Here is a 10,066-nt window from a genome sequence, read left to right as displayed (position 1 = left end):
AATGGCAGCAATAGGAATCTAACACAGTTGCTAAGGACCCAAACTACATGGATGGGAAGGAGAGGATGGACTCAAGACTTAGAAAGACCTGGAGACTGATAGGCTGAGAAGGAGGCAGGGAGGAAGGCGAGTTGTCAAGGTGGGTTTCTAGACTGGCAGTCAGTCGTTGGTGGTGCCGCCCAGTGATGGGAAGGACAAAGGTAGACACTTTCTAAGTGCCTCTGGAATCTGCAGTGATGCAACTAAATTAGGATTAAAAGGGTTTATACAAGTTGGGCATGGTGGCTCATGCCTATAATCTCAGCACTTTGGGAGGCAGAGATGAGAGGACTGCTGGAGTCTAGGTTTTTGAGACCAACCTGGGCAACTTGGCGGGACCTTCATCTCTACAATAAATAAAACAATTAGGTGGATGTGGCATTGCCCACCTATGGTTCCAGCTACATGGAAGGCTGAAGCGGAAGGATTGCCTGAACCCAGCAAGTTGAGACTGCAGTGGCTGTGAGCTTGCAACTACACTCCAACCTGGGCAACAGAGTAAGACTCTGACTCAAAAAAAAGGGGGGGAGAGTTTATACACACCCAGCCTTCCCCACCCCCAAATAATGAGAAAATATTCCTGAACACCTATGAGCAGTGATATTTGTCACCACCAACTGAGAATTCTGCCTTGTGTAAGCTGGATGTTTTTGGACAATGCACAAAGTCTTAATGAGACTTGGCTTCTACAGTGTGAGACAGGAGGAGGAGCCCCATCTGCAAGACTGATCCAAGATGTCATGGTGTCTGAAACCTCAACCCCAGGTACGTTCACCACTGCTTGATTTCAGTCTCCCTTGTCCCTGGCTGCAACCTGCAGCAGCAACCCCCAGAGCCACCTCTACCGTTATTATCTTCATCCCTGGCATCCCAAGCCCCAGCTACCCCCATAGTTGATCCTCACACTTTTCCTTTATCAGATCTAGGCTTGCATTTCTTCCAGTTAGCTTCCTTTCCTATCCAGCCTAGCCTCGAAAGTCAACACACTCAGTCACTTCCTTGCTGGTGCTCCCTACTCCTTTGCTCTATTGTGCCCTCCTGGCAAATTTTTCTAGCATTCCACATTTTTCATATGGGCTACTTAAGAACCAAAAAGCATGAAACTTGGTCCCGCTACAGACTTATGACCTCTAATCTCAGCTGAGTATTCATACAGGCTGGATAGCCTCCTGCATTATGGATGGGAAGGTGACCCTCCTTGTCCTCAAGACATCTTTCCCACTCCCTCACTTTTCCTACTGTTTTGTTTGTGGTTTCACTTTGTTGTTTAGGCTGAAGTGCAATGGCATGATTATGACTCTCCGCAGCCTCAACCTCCTGGGCTCAAGTGATCCTCCCACGTCAGCCTCCTAAGTAACTGAGACTACCGGTGCGTGCCACCATCCCTGGCTAATTTTTTTTGTTTTTCTTGGAAACAAGGTCTCACTATGTTGCCCGTGATCTCGAACACCTGGGCTCAAGCAGTCTTCCCACCTAAAGTGCTGGGATTACAGGAATGAGCTACCATGCCCAGCCAGCACTGGCTTTTAAGAAAAGAAATAGTGGCAACCCCTTCAGGTCCCCTCCCACTGTGGGATCTTTCCTATCCTCTCAATAAATCCTGCTTTCCAAAAAAAGAAAAAAAATAGCTTTATTGAGAGTTGACTGGCAAGGAGATGGGAAGCAACACTCAAATCTTTCTCCCAAGGTGGGGTCTGGAAGCAGGTTTTATAGGCAGAGGGTGGCTATGGGAGAGATAGGAAAAGCAATGAGGAATGATCTGATGAGGTCATGCAAAGATGAGATGCCAGGTCCTTGACTCTGAAGTCCATATTGCAGCAAATTGGGGCATCCCACGCTTCTTAATTTGGTTTCTGTTCCTCGGTCCAAATACTTGGATTCTGCCTGTGGTTGGCTCTAGGGTCACAAATTGGGCATGGTTGGTCTATCTGGACATGTTCCAGTTTATGTGCTCTGCAACCTGGGGTCCATTACGCTGAAAAACAACTCATCATTCCATTATATTTTATTACTGACAAGGTTGAAACAGATTGAACCAGCTCTGAAGTTACATCATCGAAAACTACTATTTGTTCTTTTGTTTAATTTAAAGACATAGGACTTTTTCTCCACCTTATTTCATAGTGTGATGATGTTTAGAAGTTAGCAAGATAATTAACTTTCCTGTTTTTGGGGGGCCAATAGGTACTTGGGTCATTTCCTTTTCAAGTCAGCTCTAGCATGTTTCCAATTGGCTATAAAAACATATTCAAATCTAGGAAGCTCCTAATAACTAGTCAGTTATAAAGTGGCTAAAATATGTTTTGTTTTTAAAATTTTTGTCTTTGAGTTGGAGTTTCACTCTGTCACCGAGTCTGGAGTGCAGTGGCACACTCACAGCCACCCAGCATTGACCTGCTAGGCTCTGGCAATCCTTCCGCCTCAGCCTTGCAAGCATCAGGAACTACAGGCACACACTACCACGTCCCGCTGATTTTTTTATTCATTGTAGAGACGAGGTCTTGCCAAGTTGTCTGGGCTAGTCTCGGACCTGCAGATTCAGGCAATCCACTTGCCTCAGCCTCCCAAAGTGCTGGAATTACAGGCTGAGCCACCGAGCCCGGCCTAAAATATGTTTCAAAATAATTGTAGCTATATCTAGATTAGTGAATTCTTTCAAAAACAAACACAAAACCCAAACCCCATAAATCACATGAAGCAGATAGCTGTTACTGTAGCTGCATGCCAAAAATACCTCTCTGTGTGCCTATTTTTGCATCTGCCCAGCTCAAGGTAAAAGGAACTAACTCTACACAAAGTTGTGAAAGTTTTAAATCTTCTGTTCCAATTTTCTCATGTATTCTTCTATCTTGCTTCAAGCCTCTATTCTGCTTCTCAATGACAGCCTCTTCTTTTTGAGGAGGAAGGAAGCAACTGCATGGCACTGTGATACAAGCAATAAAAATGTATGCACAAACACCTTGGGGGAATGGAAAAGATTTCACAAAAAAGGTTCTATGGGACAGAGTCAAAAAGAATGAACTGAATTTTGCAAGGCAGGGAGAAGAGAGACAAGAAAGATAGGTTTAACATTTTCCAGCAAGCTGCAAAGTACTGAAGCAAGGATGAGCAATTTGAATATAACCCACAGACATGTTTATGTGACCTTCATTCTTTAACATCTTTGTCAGAGTATACTGATGAACATGCCTGATTCAAAGCATAGCTATAATTTCACCAGCCTCCAAAATCATTATCTGGTTGTCCACTGTTTCAACTCTATCTTCCAGTTCTATTATTTCTGGAGCATTATCATAAAATCTAATCTTGTTCTTAAAGTAACCGAGTGAGGTAAAGAATAGATATTTTTTTCTAATAGAAATCAAAGTACTGATTGGGTGGGGTAGGAGAATTGTTCAATGTTATGTAAACTATTAATGGAAACTCTGGTATAGAATAGGAATCGAGGTTTTATGATCAATTACTTTTATCTATTGCTTTAATAATAATAATATCTATCTAATTATTAACCACCCCCCATGGCTATTACACATCCCTAAAGGCTATACCTCCATCTTGGAGTGTTTCTCGTTCTTTATGCAGAATTATTTACCTCCGCTGATAACATAGTCACTAAAACACATCTTTTCCTAAGAAAACTTCCTAGAACTACTGGCTTCCTCAAAGGGTGACTTTATTCACAATTGTCCCCAATTGGGTCAGCCACCCTCCCCATAAAACCAAGTTATCTGTACATTTCCAGATGGCCACCCCTTAAGCCATTTTTCTGTAGAAATCATGTTCCCCCTAGCTAGAACCCTTATTTTCTGTGATTGCACCACTGGATTCTCTGCGTGCATGGGTTTTTTCCCCCATCTGAACTATTTTCTCCTTTTTGACCTTCTTAAATCTCCTGTGAGTCTATTCCAAATACCTCAAAGACATGTTTTGTTTTGTCTTGTCATTGAAAACACAATTCTAATTTTTCTAACTCCTTTTAAGGCTGTTAAAAAAAAATGTGTGTGTGTGTGTGTGTGTGTGTGTGTGTGTGTGTGTGTGTGTGTGTATGGCCTAAATTCCTAACTATTGATATAGTTCTCTTTTGTGTACTTCTACTTACAAAATGCTAGTCCACATTGGGAATGTTTTACTTGATTCTAAGTAAGCAACCTCACCTAGTAGGTTTTTGTATTTTTGTTTGTTTGCTTTCCTTTTGAGTCAGAGCCTTACTCTGTCTCCCAGGCTGGAGAGCAGTGGCACAGTCACACATCAGTGCAGCCTCAACCTTCTGGGTTCAGACAGTACTTCTACCTCAGCCTCCTGAGTAGGTGGGACTGCATGAGCACATCATCACACCCAGCTAATCTTTCTATTTTTTGTGAGATGAGGTCTCACTGTATTGCCCAAGCTGGTCTCAAACTCCTGGCCTCAAGCAATCCTCTCACCTCCCAAAGTGCTGACACACCTGGCCTACCTAGCAGGTTTTGCCTCCCATGTTGTTCACCTTCAACAGCCTCACTTCTTACAGTGTAAGTATCAGCCTTCAGAGTAAAGTACTGGTGTACTACATACTTCCAGGTCTGAGTTCTCACTCTCTCCATGACAATGACCTAATCAATTTTTAAAATTTACTCAATATTGTTGTGTGTTTAAAAATGATATCAGAGTAAAGATACAGCTAAGATTGTGGTTGTAAAACCATTTGTTAAGATCACAGAAAAATTTAAGGGTGTGCCATGTAGACCTTCTTTGTGAGACACCAAAATTTCTAAGAATCTTAAAGTAGTATACCACAGCAATCTCACTGGTAGAGAATAACTCATCTCAAAAAAAAAAAAAAAAAATATATATATATATGGATGTAGCTTCTGTCTGGTGGGTTGGATTATAATTTGATATATAAGAAAACCACAACATCAAGAAAATGGAAAGATCACAAGTGGAGAGCCTAATAAAAAAAATTTTTAAAAAGCCGGGCACGGTGGCTCAGCCTGTAATCCTGCGCCTTTGGGAGGCTGAGGTGAGTGGACTGCCTGAGCCCGCGGGTTCAAGACCCGCCTGGGCAGCAAGACCTCATCTCTACAATAAATCAAAAAATCAGCCGGGCGTGGTAGCACCTGCCTGTAATTCTGGCTACTTGGAGGGCTGAGGCGGAAGGATTGCTGGAGCCCAGCAGGTTGAGGCTGCGGTGGCCAGAAGCGGCCACTGCACTCCAGTCTGGGCAACAGAGTGAGACTCCAACTCAAAAAAAAAAGAAGACCGTTGAACCTTCAAACTTCTATGACCAGGAATCAGGCTGAGAAAACTATTCAGCCGGGTGCGGTGGCTCACACTTATAATTCCAGCACTTAGGCCGAAATGGGAGGATTGCTTGAGCCTAGGAGTCTGAGACCAGCCTAGGCATCAGAGCAAGACCTCCTCTCTCTAAAAAATAAACAGAGGATAAACAGTGGGAGGCATACAACCTGTCTCCTTAGTTCACAGGTCTTCAGAATGAGAGGTATCTATCATACTTGAAAACCTTATTTAAGAAGCCTAATCTACATCTGGAACTGATTTAAATAATGGGATCCTGGGGCTCCAGTCTGACCTAATGCAGAATTGAAACTCCTAGAGTATTTGGGGTTGGGAGGAAGAAGAATATATTGCATGTGGGAGGAACATAAATAATTTATGGACAGAGAGTGGACTGTGGCAAATTTTAAATGGGCACAAGTTCTTTGACACCTCTCCCCTTCAGAGGAATTGTGTATGGTCCCTCTTCTCTTGAATCTGGATGGGCTCTGTGAATTTTTTACCAATAGATTATGATAGAAATGACATAGTACAAGTTGCTTTGTCCAATCTTAAGAGACTGTTATTTTCAACTATCTTTTGGAACATTCATCCCAGGAAACCCTGAGCAATCATGGAAGAAGTCTGGACCCTGTGGGAGAGACAATGTGGAAAGGCCTTGGAAGCAAGTCCCACTTGAGGCCAGGCTTCTGGTCATGTCTAGTAAGTTATGTCAGTAAATCTGTCTTGGGCTCTCCAGACTAGATATGTTGGCAGCTGAATGTTACTGAGTGACCCCAGCTGATGCTACATGGAGTAGAAGAATGGCCCAGACGAGTCATCTCTGAATTCCTAACAAAACCATGGAACATTACATTATAAAATGGTTGCTATCTTAAACCACGTCAGGAGGTAGTTGGTTACACAGCATACAAAGAAAAATTTTAGATTCAATTCACTTGACTTTTGATGCTCAAATTGCTGCAAGTCTGACTAGTGGAAGTGTTTTTGGTTTGTTCCAGCACAACAAAACATTACATTATCACTGTATTAATTTTCCAGGGCTGCCAAAACAAAATACCACAGACCAGGTGGCTTACACAACAGAAACATATTTTCTTATAGTGCTGGAAGTCCAAGATCAAGGTGTTGGCACACTGGTTTCCTCAGGCACTTCTTGGTTTGCAGTTGACCTTCTTGCTGTGTTCTCATGTGGTCTTTTGTGTGTGTGCACATCCAAGGTATCTCTCCCTCTTTACTCCCTGTACTTATAAGAACATCGGTCATATTGAATTAGAGTGTCACCCTTATGATCTCATTTAACCTTAACTACCTCTTTAAAAGCCTGTCTCCAAAAATAGTCACATTGAAAGTTAGGGATTCTACATATGAATTATCCCCTTGCCGAAAGTTTTTCCTGGTTCCCAGCTGATCCTAGTTGAGGAATGGGGTGGTGGAAGGCTAGCGACTTCTCTATGTAGTCATCTCAAGTTTCTGAACTCACCTAGGTTTCTGTTACTATTCTGATGCACTCTGGCACTCTCCTCAGTTATTTTCCTTAAAATGTAGCATTTTTGGCTGGGCATAGTGGCTCATCCCTGTAATCCTGACATTTTGGGAGGCTGGACCAGGATTGCTTGAGCCCAGGAGTTCAAGACCAGCCTAGGCAACTTGGCAAGACCCTGTCTCTACAAAGCAATAACAAAAAATAAGCTGGGCATGGTGATGTGCTCTTGTAGACTCAGCTACTTGGGAGGCTAAGATGAAAGGATCACCTGAGTCCAACAGGTGGGGACTTTGGTAACTGTGATAGTGCCACTGCACTTCAGCCTGGGTGACAGTGAGAATTTAACTTTTAAAAAAAACAAGTTTTAAATTAGGCTTCTTAAATGAGGTTTTTAAAAAAGGATGACACCTCTCATTCTGAAGACCTATGAACTAAGGAAACAGGTTTTACGCGTGCCACACACCAAACATACAGCAGTGCAACAGAGATAGGATAACTATCTCCCTTTCAAGAAGGGAAAAACATGAGTCACATAGCATTCCCTGGCCCATAAAGATTCTGAAATTTAGCTAGGCACATGCCACCAGTTCCTTGAATAATCCTTTTCCCTAGGAAAACACTTGCTTTGTCACTCAGGCAGGAGTGCTGTGGCACCATCATAGCTTACTGTAACCTCTGACTCCTCGGCTCAAGGTATCCTCCTGCCTCAACTTCCTGGGGTAGAAGGATCACCTGAATCCAGGAGTTAAGAGGTTACAGTGAGCACCTCATCACACCCATCTAACTTTTTGTTTTTGTAGATAGATGTAGCTATTTTGCCTAGGCCAGTCTCAAATGCCTGACATCAAGCAATCCTCCTGCCTCAGCTTCCCAAAGCACTTGGATTACGGGCATGAGCTACCTCACCCAGTCTAAAATATGCTTGTTTTTTTTGTAGTTCCAGTTGTCTTTGTGAGGGGGAGGAGTGCTAGGGCCTCTAGTCTGTCATCTTCTCTGAGTCTCTATTGTCTAATATTTCTCTGTGAGTCACATTTTTCAGTTTCTGTTCACATCCAGTAACTTTTGAGAGCCAGACATCATCCTGGACCACTTCAAAGTCCAGTAGGGCAAATTTCATTCAATTTCAAGGCCTGAGAATAACGCTATGATTCAAAGATCTGCTCTTTGGGGTTATAGTGTCTGATTCTGCACCCAGAGTGCTACCCTCCCAAAGACATGGCATCTTTGACTGTTTTCTGTATATATTATCTTCTCTATAATACTATTAACCTTTTAAAATTTTTATTTTGGGGGGACTTTTATTTTTATCCTCTGTTCAATATATGCTTTCATAAATTTTTATTCTCCCCTGGGTCTTTTCTAAATTTGTCTTTTTTCCCTCTCAATTTCATTCTTGAATAAATGCAGGTCCTGTTATACATCTTTCTACTGTCTATTCCTCTAAGTTTCTGAATTCCCAATTCCTGGGTTCATAAATGTAGATGCTATTAATTAAATTCAGTTGGAATGTTCTGAATTAATAGTTTTCTCTGGTTCATGACTTTATTTTGGGGGGTAATTCAAGATTCAAAAAAATTGCTAACAGCAAATTTGTATGGAAGGTTTTTTTCATGTGTAGTATAAACTCCTCACATGATGATAGCAACAATTCTATGGACAAACATAGCAAAGAATGTGGGGGAGAGGTTACTGTTTTTTGGTTCAGAAGCACAGTTGTCTTATTTATAAAGTGAAGAGCAATTTCCTTTTAAAAAAATATGCACTGAGGAGGCATTTTAAAAATTCTTTGATATCTTGTTAAATAAGACCCTTCAATGACTTGTTTTCCCTTTCATCAGTAAGCCTCCAAAGGACATCAGCTCCTCCTAAGATGCCTCCCTCTTTTCCAGAACTAATCACCCAGTGTTTCCACATCTGATCATATACAATTCCCAACACTTATTTTCTGTTCTTCAATAGCTGGTTACGACTTGTTTTATTTCACCATTCAGAATTACATCTTCTCCTGAACTCAAGCTCATGTTGGGTCACTATCAGAACCCTTCTGCATTCTTTTAAGTACTTCCTTTTCAAATCATTTTCTGCTCTACTGTGGGATCTTGGGGTCTTAGATGTTTATTTCCCAACTTAGATTTAAAGTTTGTTGCATTCTCTGAAATTTAATATGCTTAGACATGGTCTCTAAGTGATTTTTTAAAAAGAGATTTGTAAAGTAGTTGAAATTTAGGTGATTGTCATTATACTACAAGAATCTTACACTTTTTTTTTTTTGAGTTGGAGTCTCACTCTGTCACTCAGACTGGAGTGCAGTGGCTGCTCCCAGCCACCGCAGCCTCGACCTGCTGGGCTCCAGGGATCCTTCTGCCTCAGCCTTCCAAGTAGCTGGAACTACAGGTGCACGCTACCACGCCCAGCTGATTTTTTTTTTTTATTTATTGTAGAGATGAGGTCTCACCAAGTTGCCCAGGTGGGTCTTGAACCCGCGGCCTCAGGCAATCCACTCACTTCAGTCTCCCAAAGCCCGAGATTACAGGCTGAGCCATCAAGCCCGGCTGAATCTTACACTTTTAACTATGACATACAAGGCAACATGGAATGGTTGTGCAATTTATGTACCACACGGGAGGCACTGGGCTGAAATCTAGCCCTATCTTCATTTGCTGTGTTCTGTTGTGAAACCGCATTTTCAGAAGAGCTGCCTCATTTGTGGGGCTCTACCCACCTACACACGAAGCTTTCTCTAATGTAAAGTCCAGATGGCAGTTTTCTTCAAAAAAGTTTCTCTTTAGGAGAGGCCTTTAGAGATATTTAAATATACTGGAAGTATTGTAGTTTTCTGTTGTCTTCATTTCTGAATGGCCACAGTAGCTTGATGCATTTTCTGCAAAATACAGAACAAAACAAAAACCCCAAATACATACAACTAGATACTATTTTAAGAATATCTTTGCTCATGTACATAAAAAACTGAAAAAAAAGGTAATCATGATGCAATTCCAGAAGTGACACTGGGGAGAAAATTGTAAAAGATTAACAAACTTAAATTTAACACATGTCAAAGGGCTGATACACGATACTGGTTGAGTTCTGTTACACAGGCCATACCTGTACATTGAACAATCAACTGTACATGAGTAAAGTATTTTTTCCATTGTGGAGATAAGTGTGTTGTCATACCAATTGTTACTATTACCTATCTGCATTTGCAGTGGGAGAACTTAAAAGCTTTCTTGTTCCAAGGAGCCTTGTGAAACAATGTGATGCTCC

This window comes from Carlito syrichta, unplaced genomic scaffold (assembly GCF_000164805.1).
Source record: "Carlito syrichta isolate Samal-C Ts95f unplaced genomic scaffold, Tarsius_syrichta-2.0.1 Scaffold314854, whole genome shotgun sequence".
NCBI lineage: Eukaryota > Metazoa > Chordata > Mammalia > Primates > Tarsiidae > Carlito > Carlito syrichta.
The sequence above is the reverse complement of the archived record's forward strand: the minus strand, read 5'-3'. Positions refer to the sequence as shown.